The sequence below is a fragment of the Trachinotus anak genome, unplaced genomic scaffold (assembly GCF_046630095.1).
Source record: "Trachinotus anak isolate AG129_WGS33_773 ecotype Australia unplaced genomic scaffold, CSIRO_AGI_Tana_v1 ptg000008l, whole genome shotgun sequence".
Classification (NCBI taxonomy): Eukaryota; Metazoa; Chordata; class Actinopteri; order Carangiformes; family Carangidae; genus Trachinotus; species Trachinotus anak.
Window position 1 is genome coordinate 18,987,591 of NW_027273859.1, and position 15,230 is coordinate 19,002,820.

The window sequence follows — 15,230 nt, forward strand, 5'->3', positions numbered from 1 at the left end:
TAAAATTTTAAAAATATTATACATAGCACTTCTTTGTCTCTCTCTCTCCTATGGTCTCAGAAAAATGACAGCACTGGTCATTTGTTAAAACACACTGACCTATGCTTTTGTTTTCCTGACAAGCAACTTGTTTGTGTGAATTATGACGGTTCTCTCTCAGAAATGTGACAAGTTTTAGGTGAACAATATATCAATCAAGGTTTCATCATTTCCTGGCAGTGTGGAGAGGGTTTTGAAACAGCATGAGGACCTAAATTTACAGAAAGTATAAATGAGCAGTAAGTTGAATAATTAAGATTTCTAAATTATTTTTTAAAAAAGTAAATTAATTATAATAATAAAAAATAGAGACCTTCTTTTTGATTCATGCTCGAGAATGTGGCGCTTTGGGTGCTCTTGGGGAGTAATTCTAAAATCCTGGCCACACTGAGCTTATTGAGTTTGACACAGGAGACTGTTTTTTTTTTCAGGACAACATTCATTTGACATAAAATACTGACCACAGCTGACGTTGATATTTTGTTAGCTTTAAGTTGTGTTGTTAAGTAACCAAAATCCAACCTCTTCCAAGTGTCTCATGTCCAGGTAATCTTGACACAAAAATATCGACATTCTAGTTGTGAGCAAAACCCAACCTCTACTAAACATCAGCTAAACATCACAATGTCAGTTAGTGACTGTTGGGTTTTGACGTCAACCTGATTTTCATTTCCAACCAAAATTAAACGTCAGTCCAACGTGGTTAGAGTGGTTAGATCCTTCTGACGTTACACTGACATCTGGTGCCAGGAGGGCCGGATTAGTCAACCTCAAATACCCATTAAGAACATACTGATAAAATGATATTTCCCCATGTTTTCAACCAGTACCTTGTTATGTCCATAGTTTTTGGTGATTAAAATACTTGAATATGCTTCTGTAGAGACAACATTACCTAACAAATTAAAGCAATTATTTAAAGCTTGACTCAGGGCTTCTTTAGAGGCTCAGGATGTGGCGATGATTCAAGTATCTCAGCTGATACTGTGCTGTCGATGTACATATAAAATTACAGTAATTCACTGAAGAGCTAACAAACCAAATGACACAAGGGGAATCTGGGGTAGGATGCCTGGGGCAGTTGCCCTTCCTGGTTTGTAATCCTGCCCTGAGCTACAGAAATAGTTTTGAAGACCGTTCAGAAGTTCTGAGTCTAAACTATGGTTTGTACGGCCTGAGAAAAGTGGTAGCTACAGTGGAGCACAACCAGCCGGAAGCTTTCAGTGTGACTACTTTACTGTACCTCCATATCTCTGTCTGTCCTGTGTATTTAGAAGCCACACACAGACACACTGTATAATGAACCTATTTTAGGCACCAACAGCACTCAAAACTCTTTTCATTGTGTGTTCAATGAGGAAAATGTGGTCGACAATTTTGTTAGACCCTAAAACCGAATACAGGCCTTTTCAATAATAAAGGCTTTGGGCTTTTAAAGCTGAGAGAATGAAGAGCTGGAGAAAAACAGCAAGAGGAGGCTTTCAGTATATTAGCTTCTCAAATCAAATCACCATGAAGGGAAGACAGGACCAGCATTTAACATAGTAAGGAGCCCTGGACACAGATGAATAAAGTGAATGCTCTGTTTGAATCTGTCCTCCCTTCATAGATTTTAATGGCCAATGGTAAAGTGAAGTGCGTTAACACTTGATAACTACACTAGCCTGGGAGTAGTTTTTTAAAGTACAGGCAGGTCTTAGCACATTTAACATTTCCATTTCCATTACTGCTATAAATTGCACAGAATGAAATCAAAACCTCCGGCACACTCAGTCCGTGGCCTGTTATCAAATTATATTGATTTATTAAAGCTAGTTAATTTGAGACAGTAAGTGCAATTAAAGACACAGACTGATATGCAGTGGTTACTATGCATAGCCAACACATCACCTCACAATGAAGTCAAGTTTGGATATAGTGAATGCACAGCTGAATTATAGTTGTTGAAGAAGTAGCTTTGTCCAGATTGATGTCCTGCTTCTGTCATGACCGGCTGGAAGGCTGAGATCACTCAATACTAATCAACAGGCTGGACACGAGCTGGTCTTTATCACTTTGTCCCCTTTATATGACTCCCAACCTTGGCTGCGCAACCAGTTGCCTGATTTCTCATTTTGTTGCACTGCGACTGACAGTGAGCGGCACTGATTGAGGGGATCCATTAGGGATCAGCCTGAGGAAAGCCTGTTTGATGGATGAGACCAGCAGTCACCTTCAGAGCTTGCTAACAACACCTGTATCCTCTCTGTCACACACACACACACACACACACACACACACACACACACACACACACACACACTTCTGCTGACATACAACAATTCACACATATTGTACCGTGTAGGGATTGAGAGACAGAGAGAGATTTAAAAAGAAGAAAATCTATACGGCCTTATCAACAGTGACTGCTCAGTTCAACCTGGAGCTGAAACTAAGATCTGGTGAAAGCCACTTTTTTTTTAACACAGCCTCTTTAGTCATAGCTTGATTTCCATTTTAGAGATACAACCTAAAAACACAAGTCAAGCAACAAAAATAATATTTAAGAGCAATTCAAATTTAAGGAACCAAGGAAGGTAAAGATAGTTTTTAGAACACAAGATTTCAACAAAAAAAATTCAAGCTCAATATTTTTCCTGTGCTACAAATATTCATAACAGCCTGTCAAAGCAGCATGCAACAGGTATGAGTGGGCATCAAGAAGAGTACAGTGTCACCCGTTTAAATACTGGCAGTCTACACAGTGTTTTAAGTTGTTTAACATCATTAGACAATTTTATAAAAAGGTCAGCCGCAGTGGTGTGCAGGACTTAACCAATCTAATGTTCATGCAGTGACAACATACTGTAACAGGTTGGCCTTGTTTTCCAATCTGCCCTGAAGTAAATCATCAAGTTATATATTAAGAGCAAACCCCTCCCTTTAAGTGTCAGTTGTTTTTCTCCACTCAGCAATATACAGTATGCATACAAGTGTTTGTATACACCTACTGTATGTGTGTGAGTGTGTGTGTGTATGTGTGTGTGTGTGTGTGTGTGTGTGTGTGTGTGTGTGTGTGTGTTGTGGCGAATAGTCTTCTCTGTGTCTAGCAGGCTAATTGCTCTCAGCAGCATTATCTCATTAGGGCCCATCAGCATTTGACATTTAAATACAAAGCTGCTAAAAGCCTCTCTGCTTATTTAACATTAACATTACCATCCATCACATCCTCCAGAGGGGCAGGGCAGGCACAGGCCTCGGTCTTGTTAGCTCCTTTTCTCCCAACTCCCAGCTCTCGAAGCATCTGGGTAATCTTTTTTATTTATTTTTTTAATTCACCAATTGATGCATTTAATGAAAATAATCTTGCTAATAGCTACAGAGTGACTGTGGCTAACAGGGAGAGCACAATCATATCTCATGTATAGTCAGTGAACATAGTGTAAAATAGGGAGGGAATGGTGTGGCGAGTGGGGGTAAGCAGGAAGGTGAAATGGAAGATGAGAGATGGAGGAGAGAGGAGGAATGGGAGAGGGTGAAACAGAGGGAGGGAGGTCAGCAGAGCAGTGTTAGAGAGGGAGGGTAGAGCCTGATGGGCACCAAATGAACAAATTATGACGGGCTCCATTTTGCCGGATGGGGTCACCCCTCCTTCCCCTCCCCTCTATCCCACCCTCCTCTCTCCCCCACTCCTCCTCTCTTCTCTTCTCTCTCTGACAGTTCAATTTCCCCCTCTCGCCTCCCTGCTCCTGCCTGCTAATTGTGAGTGAAGCCTTATCATTGGGCCCCCCATCCACCCGCGGTCCAAGGTATCGCTGTGTCTGGGAGAGGAGACTGGAATGTCAAAATGTTATCCAAGACAGCAAACAGCCAGAGAGACGGAGGTCACACACAATAAGACCGGACGTTCATCTGAATGCACAAGCACATCGGGCGAGCCACCTCTCACAGGATGCAAAGAGACAAAAAAAAAAAAAAAACAGGAAATGCTGCATGAAAAAATTAATGGTTTCATTTTTATTCTTTTATCTCTTCTATCAGTGGGTGAAAGAAATGATGCTCCATCCAGTGTTTAGCTTCTTGTCAGTGATCTGAAAGATTGGTTGTAGCGCAGGATAACTGAGTGCCAGGTGTCAGTCAAATAGAATCATTAGAAAACACCAACTCCGTTAGACCAGGGGCAATAAAGTTGCGATCCAGTAGATTTTGTTCTGAAACATATTAGATTTTGAGACTGAGAAATCAAAGTCACGCATCCACGGCAGGAGAGTATTCTTACAGCTGGATTGATTCAACTGCTTTATTAACAAAAAAAAAAAAATGCCTGAATGGTGGATGTACTGGTGTCCCTCTGGGTGAAACACACACAGTCTCTCACACACACACACACACACACACACACACACACTCCTCGACTCCAATATCAACTGAGAGCACTTGAGTGGAGCTGAGGCATGTTATTTACAGACTAGAGGAGGCCAAGTTTAAATGACACCTGAGGATAAAGCTCATCTCACACCAGTGCTCACCTCACTGTCTCTACTTTGTCATTTGAAATTGAAGCATTGCCGAGGAGCATTCGCTCATGGTTTCCTTTTTAGTCGCACTGTTCCTCCTGTTCGTACAAGACAGAGACAGATACACAAACAAGCTCAGAGATATGAGGCAATCTTTGCTGTGAGGGGAGCAGCTGGTACTTGGATAGGTTGGTGTTTAAAGTGCTTTAGTGGTCAGCTGATAGGGCTGATCTTAGGTCAGAATAATCTGAATGCAGGAGGAACTATCAGGGGCAACACAGGACAGAATCACTGACCCCAGACGTCCCCTATCACAGAAAGCTAGATGGAGGGTAAGAACGGGGTGGGTAGGAGGGGGGACTCAGAGCAAGAGGGGGAGAAAGAGCGTCATCTATATTCCAACACTGGTAATGAGGGTTAATTCATTGGTTAAGGATTAACAAGGTGCAAGAGTATGATAGGCAAGCAGTTGCCTTCTTGAATATAAGTTTAAATCAACCCCATTATTCGTGATGTAATTTCAGCTCCAGAGCCCCGCCTAGTGGGAAAGTAATTACACTGAGACTTCAGGGAGTCCTCTTAAAGTAAAACTACAAACCTGGGGTGCACCGACACAAATGAGAGGTGGTCTGTTCATAAGGAAGTCATTTTCATTGTCTTCTTCCTTAAGACACTAATCTTTACATTTAAAAAAAACATATTACCAGCATCAACTTTGTAATTTCATTACATAATAAAGATAATGCTTGAACTGTGTCCACTACACCCCTATATGCATGTTGGCTTGACAGGGCACCGCAGGGTGTAGAAGATCCAGGGTGAAATGCAAGTTATATACAGGACATGAGTTGGTGATAAGTTATAATCAGTGGATATAAATCTGCAGTGCAGTGTGTTTTTTCAGCTCTTGGTTTTCTAAGAGAAGTAAATGTTGTTGTTGTTTTGTTTGTTTTTAGATTCTGAAGTTAGGGCGAAACCTCTTAATTAATGCAATGTATGAGTAATGGAACTGATACAGACCATTGTTGCTGGTGAACTTACTGCTGATTTTACCATGCTTGGCTCTTTATCTGTAATCTGACAGTTGAGAGGGGTGTAAGGTGAACAGATGAACACAAAAGTTAAAACTACTTGTAATGTCTTAGTTTAACACTGAATAAGTAGGACTCAGAAAATTGAAATAGAGTTTAAAAAAATACTGTAAATTGAATCATTTGCATCATTTACTCAAAATCTTTTACAAAATTAGGTGTCCAGAGTCTCATTAGGATCATTGTCACACCAAAGAAAAATCAGGATCTTTCAGTATATGTCAGCTTTTTTTAACTGAATACAAATGTCAAAGCTCTGAGTTATATACATGTTTTCTGTATCTCCTCACTGTCAACTATCAAATAAAGACAATGCAAGACAAATTAAATAAATAATAATTGGGCCAATCCAAGCAGATAAAGGAAGAGAAAAAGAAACCGGCAGATTTCAGCTGCAGTTGCTTTTATCTTTTCAACAAAGAAATCTAAGAAATGAATCTGCACATTCATTTAATAACTCGGTTTGATCTCTGTGTGCTAGAAATGAGAGGGACCTGACCTCCAAGGCAAGCCCAGACTAACTAATGACGGCCTGAGCTAAGCTAATATTTCATCATCAGCTAGCCTGTGTTGGAATGATCCTGATGCTATTAGCAGACTAATGGCTAAATACTCCGGCACTGCTCAAGAGGAGCCAGCCACTGACACACTTTAGCATCCATTGGCTCGTTTAGCATGGACATAAATGAGCATGTGAAATGAAGACATGAGAGGGATGGGCACACCAGTGACCCTTGCATATATACATGCACATATACAGACACATACACCACCACCACCACCACCACACACACACACAAACACAAGCACAGACATGGTGACCCCTACACGGTTGATGAGACGGGAGCTGATATGCGAGTCAGACAGAGCCACATTTGTAAAAAGCGATAGCCAATTACGGCAGCCCGGGCTCAGGGATAATAGCCTGCCTGTCAGGGTCTGTGTGCAGTAAATGCGAGTGCATGTATGTGTGTGTGTGTCTGTCCCTGAGCACGTAGTACCCAAGAGTGAATATTGGGTTCCTATTCTCATCTATTTGCCCTATATCTCCATTCCTTAGATATTAATTTCAGAGCAGTGCTGCAGCACAGGGCCCAGGTCGTTAGTGTGATTCATCTGGGCTTCATCCAAAACGGGCATGGAAAAGACAGAAAGAGTAACCCATGTCTAGCAAAATGGGAGGCATATTTCTGTAAGATTTCAGCACCATGGAATAATGGGGAGGTTTTTATCCATAATATTCTCTGTTCCTGTTTTATATTACAAATGATGTGCGACACTGAGTGGACCAGAACATAAAGACGGAGGATAAAAAGATTGGTGAAATATGAGGAACATGCTCCAGAGCATCAGAAAGAGGAGAACGAATTGCTCTCAAGATCACAGGATAATATGGTTCTTCAAAGCACTCAAACAATGCAAAATCATGTATCGCTGTATGTGGCGAGCCACAGGCCACCTCAGCCATAGAGACATTGGGAATGAAACACAGCAGAGGCAGAGTGAAGGGGGCAACAACATGGGACATGGGTTTGAAAGCTCAAACATCAGTGCTTGTCCTGTACTTTCCACAGACACATGATCTCCCCTCAAGGACTCGGCCCTGTCAGCCACAGTGGCCAGCCACCTGAAACAGAGGAATGATAGACTATCAGAGGAAGGGAAACTGTTCAAGGGAATTGTGTGGATTTAGTGGTCTAGTGCTGACACATGGCTTTGAGCATGGTAGAAAAGCACTTTAACTCTTCAGTGCTTTTATCGCATGCACACAGCCCCATAAAACATGGGGTCTGTGTCGAAGGATGGCTCGCACATACAGTAACACACACATAGCCCTCCCTCAGAGGCAGCAAGGTTGTCAGAAGAAACCAAAATCTTCCAATCTTTTTTTTTTTAAATAGCATTTGTGTTCTTGTAAGTGTCCCCTGGTGTGGCCTCATCTCTGGAGAGGGAAATCAATGAGAAGATGCTGACAACACACCAGGAAAGACTGTCAAAAAAAAAAAAAAAAAAAGCTTGAAGAACTGTTCAAAGTTCACATTGCAGCCACTTCAGTATGTTTACACTTCTCACCATGTCTGCAGAGAGGTTCAAGCATTCATTTGTTCTGTGGAGTTAAAGTGTATTATTTTTTCTCTGTGAGCAGCAACCCGATTGGGGTTTGTTATAATATTTCAGCCGTCAACAAATTGCCAACACACACAAACAGATAAAGGCTCATGCACACATGCACCCAGCTAGACTCCTGTTCTTATAAACACATTGTCCCTGCAGTTGCAATCTGATCATTTCCATAAAATTAAATCACAGAGAAGGTAAAAATGAAAAAACCCCACCAACTCTAAACACACCAGAGCAAAAGAAGAAAAAAAAAATGCTATGGCGCTGCTTTTATGGCATTATTTGATTGAATTTAAAATAGTTCTCTATAAAAATTGATTAACTGAAAATAAATTGTTTTTCCAAGGGCTGGCAGCATACAAGTGCATATGAATTTTAAATCTATTCTGAAGCTGTAAATAGTGTGCTCTTGTTCATATTTATTTGTATTGTGACACTGAAGAAAAATGTAACTATGGTGACGATATGGTGGATTATAAAAGTTTTGACAATATTTTTCATCAGCAAGCTTCTCCTTGTGTATTTATATACATAATTCATATGTACTTAAAGAAATCCCAGATTGGGGCTTTAATGCAGAAAACAAACAGTGAAGTTAGAGCGTATCCTATGCGATATTCCCCTCTCTCCTATTCATCTCCATAATAGAGATGCAAGCTCCGTAATGCTCGCTGGGAGCCAAGCATGAGATTGAGGATTTCTCACACACCATGCATTATTCATAGTCCAGAGCAACAGAGTGTGTAAGATGAGAATTACACAGCATGAAGAGACCAGGGGAGAGGGGACTGAGGGGAGAAGAGGGGGGAGAGGGGAGGAAGAAGAGGGGAGCAAAGGTGAGAGACAGTGTGGAAGCGAAAGAGATAAGGGAGGAGAAAAGAGAGCAAGATAGTGGACACTGTCAGATCTCCATTTCCTATCCCTGTCGGGTTAACCCCAGGATTGTTTTTGGAGTTTGCGAACAGCGGGGTGGTGGAAATGAATATGGAACCGGGAGCCCAGATAGCTCGACCAGATTGGCTCACAATTTGCATTTGTTAAATGCGCGTCTTGTGAGTTGGTTTGTATTCCGAGCACAAACTGAATAGTGAGCGGGAAATTTCAGGGTTCTGTTACGATTCGTGTCCGGCCTTTGTTCTTCATAATGAAAAACAGTGGGAAGTGAGTCAGGGTTGGAATTGATTTGTTTAACAATGGAAATGAAACAAAGTAGGAGGCATGTACCAAAATAGGAGGCATGCTATCTTAAATGAAAGCTTGGGACCAAGAAAGATTGTGGCTGATGCAATTTGATAAATGACTTTTACAGAATGATATAGAGCATTTTGCATCAGAATAATAATTGGTAGATGGATAAAAAAAAAAGAAGATTTTATGTCCATTACAGCGCAAAGATTTCTGCGCTAACATACACGAGGCCAGCCAATAGACTCCTAATGCACTTAATTTAGAGCTTGAATTCTACAATGTAAAAGTCATTTATCGGCAACCATTTTCTGATGGTAATTATTAAATCAAAGCAGGATATGTAATATGAAATAGTAGCAATAAAAATTTTGTTATTCCTCTGATGATGCCATTTGCTTGGCGTGAAAGCCTTTCTCAGCTGAAGACTAATGTTATTAGTTTGCGTGGTTAATGGAATATTACATTATATATTTTTTCTTTCCAACTTAAATACGTATGTGAGAGCGTGCATTCGTGCGTGTGTGTCTGTGCGTGTGTGCATGTCTCCTCAGATGCAACACAACCTTAATGACAAGAATGTGATGGTTACTGGCTTTTTAACTTCCCAGTGATGAAAAGCCAGTATTAATTTAGGCTACAGATTTCATTTGTTCCGAACAGGAAAAACAATATAAATCACTTTTAGAGTGATTAGAGAGAGGGTTGGATTAATCCAGGCCTGATTAGGGCATTATGCTGGCTTGTTATGGACACACAGGGTGACTGACGGTAATTACTGTCTGTAATAGGAGAGCACACACTCAGTCAAGGCATGAGCCATGGCACAATGTGTGTGAATTTATGTGTGTGTGTGTGTGTGTGTGTGTGTGTGTGTGTGTGTGTGTGTGTGTGGTTTCATACTGTATGTGTGCACGCAGTTTGATGGAAACTTGGTTTGATAATGTTTGCTTTTCACCAATTACACATTGAAATATGTAGACTGAGCGCAATCAGAGAATGTGCAGGGAGCAGCCTTGTGTGAGAGACAGACGGAGGTATGGAGAGCGGTGTGCAGAGGGAGAGGTGAAAGAGTCATGGCTTTGTTCATGATTATTGATATCCTTAGACAAACATATTCACCCGGATAATAAAAACAGATGGCAGCAGGTACGGCAAATATTACCCTGTGGAAAGTTAGAGAGGTGCTAAATCAGCAAATCGAACATGAATGTGCACAACAGGCACACACTCATTCACACACACCTGAGTCTAATCCATACACAAAATATAGACGGCATCTGAGTGGGATTTCTACCTCTACAAAACCTGTCTGCTCTTAAATGAAAGGATATACTGTTTAATCTTAATTTCACGTCATTTCAATTCAAAGACAAGTTAAATGTAACTTTGAGGCTAACCAGTTTTACTCCTTACAAGCTGCATTAAATCCACGGTTGTCTCAGCAACATTAGAAAGCACAGAGCAGATTCAGCAAAGACTCCATATGCCAATATTGTCTTTATTATGGGGAATTTCCTGCAGGTGTAAAGCTAAATATCTTTTACAGTTTGGAAGCAGACATAAGGCACCCAATGAGATGTGTCCCATGAAAGGCATGGAAAATACAGTACGCATATGTAGCAGAACGCTGCTCATCTCTCCTCCAACTGTACCCCCTCCCCCTCCCCCCCCCAAGCACTCCTCCGTTCTCCTTTGCTCCCCCTTTCCTCTTGCCTTCCTTTCTTTCTTTCTTTATGGCAGCAATTGTTCCCTTTCATCACATCATTGGTTGAGAGAGAACTTTAACACGCTGTTGGCTCAGCAAGAGCTCCACATGATTTGACAGGCTGAGAGCCCCCCACTACCACCCCCCCTCCTACCACCGGTCCCTTTGGGCTGTAAAACAACAGTCTGGAAGCTTATTTTATGAGTGCACGCCTCTGCTCTTTGCATGTTTATGTCAAACATTTGGAACAAATGGCATCCATTGGCTGGAACAACACAGATAAATCTAGTCAATTCACAGGCAAGCAGAACAGCACAGGCCACTGAGAAAGTGGCCCACTTGATGGCTGACAAGAGGAGTGCTTGCATTATTCAATTAATACCTGAAAGGGGTACATTTTATGCAGCATTTACTAAAGCATTCACTAGTCAATACGCATGGCACACACAAATACACAAACACACACATACCCCCACGCAAACACAGGGACTTGTGTTTGCATCCTGGGAAAAGACTGGACTCCCCTTCCATTTTGCCAAATCAAATATACAGTGAGAGCAAGCTAAAAGGCACTTTCAATCAGCCGCTCTGGGTCTGTCTGTCAATCTGGGAACAACAACAATCTAGCCTACTTGGAGTGGTCTAGTCAACATCCATTCCCCAATAAATTCAATCAGTGATGCTTTGTGTGTGTGTGTGTGTGTGTGTGTGTGTGTGGGAGTTGTGTGTTGTGCGTGTCCAAGTGCACGTGCACTCCACGAGAGCGGCAGAGCAAAAGACAGAGACTCTTTCTGACAGGGTTGTTTTAGAACAACAAAAGATCATTTTAAAGTGACACCTGCATGTATAGAGGATGTTGAATATTCAAGGGAAAAGATATAGACGCAGGCCTAGGTTGGGAAATACAGGGAATACAGAAGTGAATACATTTTACTTTCTGCACAATCCTATTCTTCTTTCAGAGTGATAATAGGAATCTCTAGTTCACCAAATAATCTTAGAAAGCCAAGTAGCAGAGTTAACAGGCCTGAGCTAATGACATTGATGTGGAGGGCTGCACGCTGGAGTGATTGTCTGACTGTTTGAGACCCGAAAGCAGCACAAGCAGGCTCATCATGGACCCGCACTCTCATTATTTGGCCACAAATGGAAATGCAAATCGCTCGCTTTGCTGCGGACGCCTCAAATTTATTAAACTAAAAGGTTTAATTTCCATTTTTCTCTGCATCAGCTTTATTTATAAATGTCGTGCCCTATGAAGACCCTGTTATTTTCTCCCTCTCCTGCAGGCTCTTAACAAATCTGCTCATTAATATGGAAATGGAGAATCAATCGCTTTTCCGGCGACAGAGGGCTGTTTCCCTCAGCGGTGTGTAATGTGCTCTGACTGGTCATCAGCACAAACAAATTCAAATGCATACACACCATATATAAAGCTATATATTACCACATACATACAGTATCTATTTCTATAGTCATCCATATAGAAATAGAGAAGTAATTCTACATTGTATTTTACTATAAGGTTGTAATGACTGTCAGAATGGTGCCAGATGCTGTAGCGTTAATAACCCATAATATCAAGTCCTGCTTATCCAACCTTTCAGAGCCCTAAAATAACACTCAGGGACCTTAATGAGATCTAATTATGCACAAGGTTCTTATTCAGGGCAATATGATGATAATTGCATCTGCAGCTTTTAACACTTGGTTTTCATGTTGGCCAGTAAATTGCTTCTCTCTCCCTCTCTTTCTGTCTGTCTGTCTCTCTCTCCTTGCTCTCTGTCTGTTTTTCTGTCTTTCTACAGTCAGCAGTGGGGAGTGAACTATCACACCTATCCACTCTGGTCTGCAACCTAATGAACATTTCTAAATGGCCATGACCAGCTGCTTAAGAGACTAATGCAGCAGCTATTAGCCAAAGCGGTTGTTTCCACACAGAGTCATCTGAGGAGAGCAGCATTAGAGAGATAGGAGGGAGTGGACGAGGACAAGACAGGTCCTCATTTTCACACTGTTCTTCTCCATACACACACGCACACACACACACACGCGCACACACACACACGCGCACACACAGATACAGTACTAACAGACGCACACATTGCAGAGCCTGGAACAGCATGTTTACCTTTTAAATTCTGCAGCAAACAAACCATGTGACGTATTCTCAACCCACAGTGCATTAGTGCTTATTAGGGCCTCAAGGTGTGTGTGTGTGTGTGTGTGTGTCTTATTAGGAAAATTCAGTTTCACTCAAGGTCTCAGCACTGCGGTTGCAGACCACTGGCCATTGATTATTCATAGAGTCTGTGATTGGGTCCATTAATACAAGATTAGGGAGGGAACTGATGCTCATTTTGTGTATGTGTGAGTGCGTGTGTGTCTGTGGGCCCGTGTGCATGTGTTTGTGTATGTGTACAGGAGTTGAATCGTAATGAATCTGTAGTTTGTGTTTAGTCTATCAATGTGGCAAAGTATATAGGTACAGTACATAAACCTGAAGGAGTATAATAGCAGTGTATGACAGTGCAAAATAACTTATTAACATAAGCAAATGCGTCTAGTTTAAAGGTATTGAGTGTTAGCGTACCTCTAAATATGAGCAATAGGATTCAAACAATAAAAGGGAATATCTTCAGCTCCATCATTTACCACATACTGTAGGATTTCCACCTAATAGCATTTGTTCTTCAATTGAAACTTAATCTGGGTAAATGGTGCTTAAATGTTTAAATCACATTTACAGGCTGTCAACTGATCTGATGTTCTTCACATGGTCACCCTTCGTTTGAATGAGAATAAATTGATCGCAAATGAGAAAGGATTCTGCAAAACGGGTTGAGGGGACATACTGGATCATAGCTCCCCCAAGTGGGCATTTTGGGCAACTAACAGGCTCTCGAAGCCAATGTGGAAAAAGCACGCGCACGTACACACACATCGAAGGAGCTCAAAAGGGGTTTCTGATACGTCTTGTAGTGAGATAAAATGATTTCCAGTAAATTGCCTGGTATTGCTGCTGAGACAAGGGGTCACTGGTAAATATCATGAATTAGGCAGTCTGGGTTCACTTCTCCTCTCTTCCTCACAGGCATAAGCGACCAACTGAGTAGCAGACAGACACTTCCATATATCATCATCCTCATCATCATCATTATCATCATTAACATCATCATCATAATCATCAAGTGGAGGAGATTGCCGTGGTATTTGACCTCCAGGAGCTCATATGCCGTGTAGTTTACATATGGTACATATGTACAGGAATGAACACAAGGGTGATGTATAAAGAGAGAAAATTGATTTAGGAGTCTTCTCTGTTTTATTTTAGTCAATCTCACAGCCCAGGTGGGTGAGGTTTGCCTTTTCACTTGTGTTTTCAGGTGAAGTTTTAATTCGTACAAATATTCCCCTCAGTGTACAGTGAATTAAATTTCGATGCTTGTGTTTTTTAGGGTGTCTTCTCACGGTGCATATTAGGAACAAAGATGATGTAAGAGTAAGAAGCTATAAATATGGGTTAACGTATTTGTTGATGATAAAGATTTTATCCACTGTCAATATAGTACAGACAGGTAACAGTGAAATAAGTATTGATATCATAACTGTGATAAGATAAAAGTAAAAATACTCCATTACAAGTAAAAGTCAATATTGTAGTGAAATGTATTAAAAAGGTTAAAAAAAGGTACAGACAGATTATTACATAATATAATGTTTGACAGCAGTGTAATATTTATAAGCTTATCATACATTTTATATCTAATCTCTCAATCTTTAAAGAACAGTAACTGTCAAATAAATGCAGTGCAGTTAAAAAGTACAATACTTCCTTCTGATATGTAGGGAAGTACAAGTGTACAGTAGAATGTAAACAGAAATATTTAAGTAAGGTACAAATACCTTAAAACTGCACAGTACTTGAGTAATTGTACCTCATTCTGCTTGAAAGGACTGAGGGGTATTTAAGGAAATTAGATGTCTGTAAAAAAAAAATAAAAAGAAAGAAAGAAAGAAAAAGAAAAACAAATCTGATTGTATCTCCAAAAGCCCCGCAGGTTGATTAAGTGTCAGTTGGCAATTTGCATAACAGGATATGTGTCAGAGAATTTGCATCTCTAAAGTACACCATTACCCACACACAGAAAACATAGGGCCAGGCAGCACTGTTTCACCATAGGGGCACCGGTTCATTGTTGTGTGTGTCTGTGGGTAAATAATGAAACGCCCATGTACTGCTGTGTGCATAAGGTGTGAGCTATGGGGCCAACAGGGGCCAACATGAAATCTTTGCCCCCAGGCCTCTTAATATGTTCACCTGGCTGGTCTCTTATTGCAATCACCAGTGTCCAAGTCTGTAATATAAATACAACCTTAGTTAACTCATCCCTGTACAGTGCAGCGGTGTGCTCAGATGTGCTGTACCTGTCCAGACGTCATGCTGTCCGCGGTGCTGAAGCAGTGACGTAGACGATGCCGTTCATCACGCATCCTCTCCCCTCCTGCCATTTTTCTGCTACTGGCTAGCTTGCTAAGCAAAGGGTCTCCATCAGCAGGAGGCGGGGAAGACTGCAGGCAGCAGAGAGA

The 15,230-nt window shown here is 41.2% G+C and overlaps 1 protein-coding gene across 2 annotated transcripts in view; it reads right to left on the bottom strand.

Moving 5' to 3' along the window:
- Positions 1-15,230, bottom strand: part of LOC139624279 (homeobox protein orthopedia B-like) — a 55,629-nt gene that overhangs the window by 39,833 nt on the left and 566 nt on the right. Inside the window, exon 2 of one of the 2 annotated variants that reach the window (XR_011691641.1) lies at positions 15,069-15,212. The gene's annotated coding sequence lies outside the window, so the exon portion shown is untranslated. Of the gene's footprint in view, positions 1-15,068; positions 15,213-15,230 lie in introns of those variants that run through there. The other variant, XM_071483279.1, reaches the window with a different exon arrangement.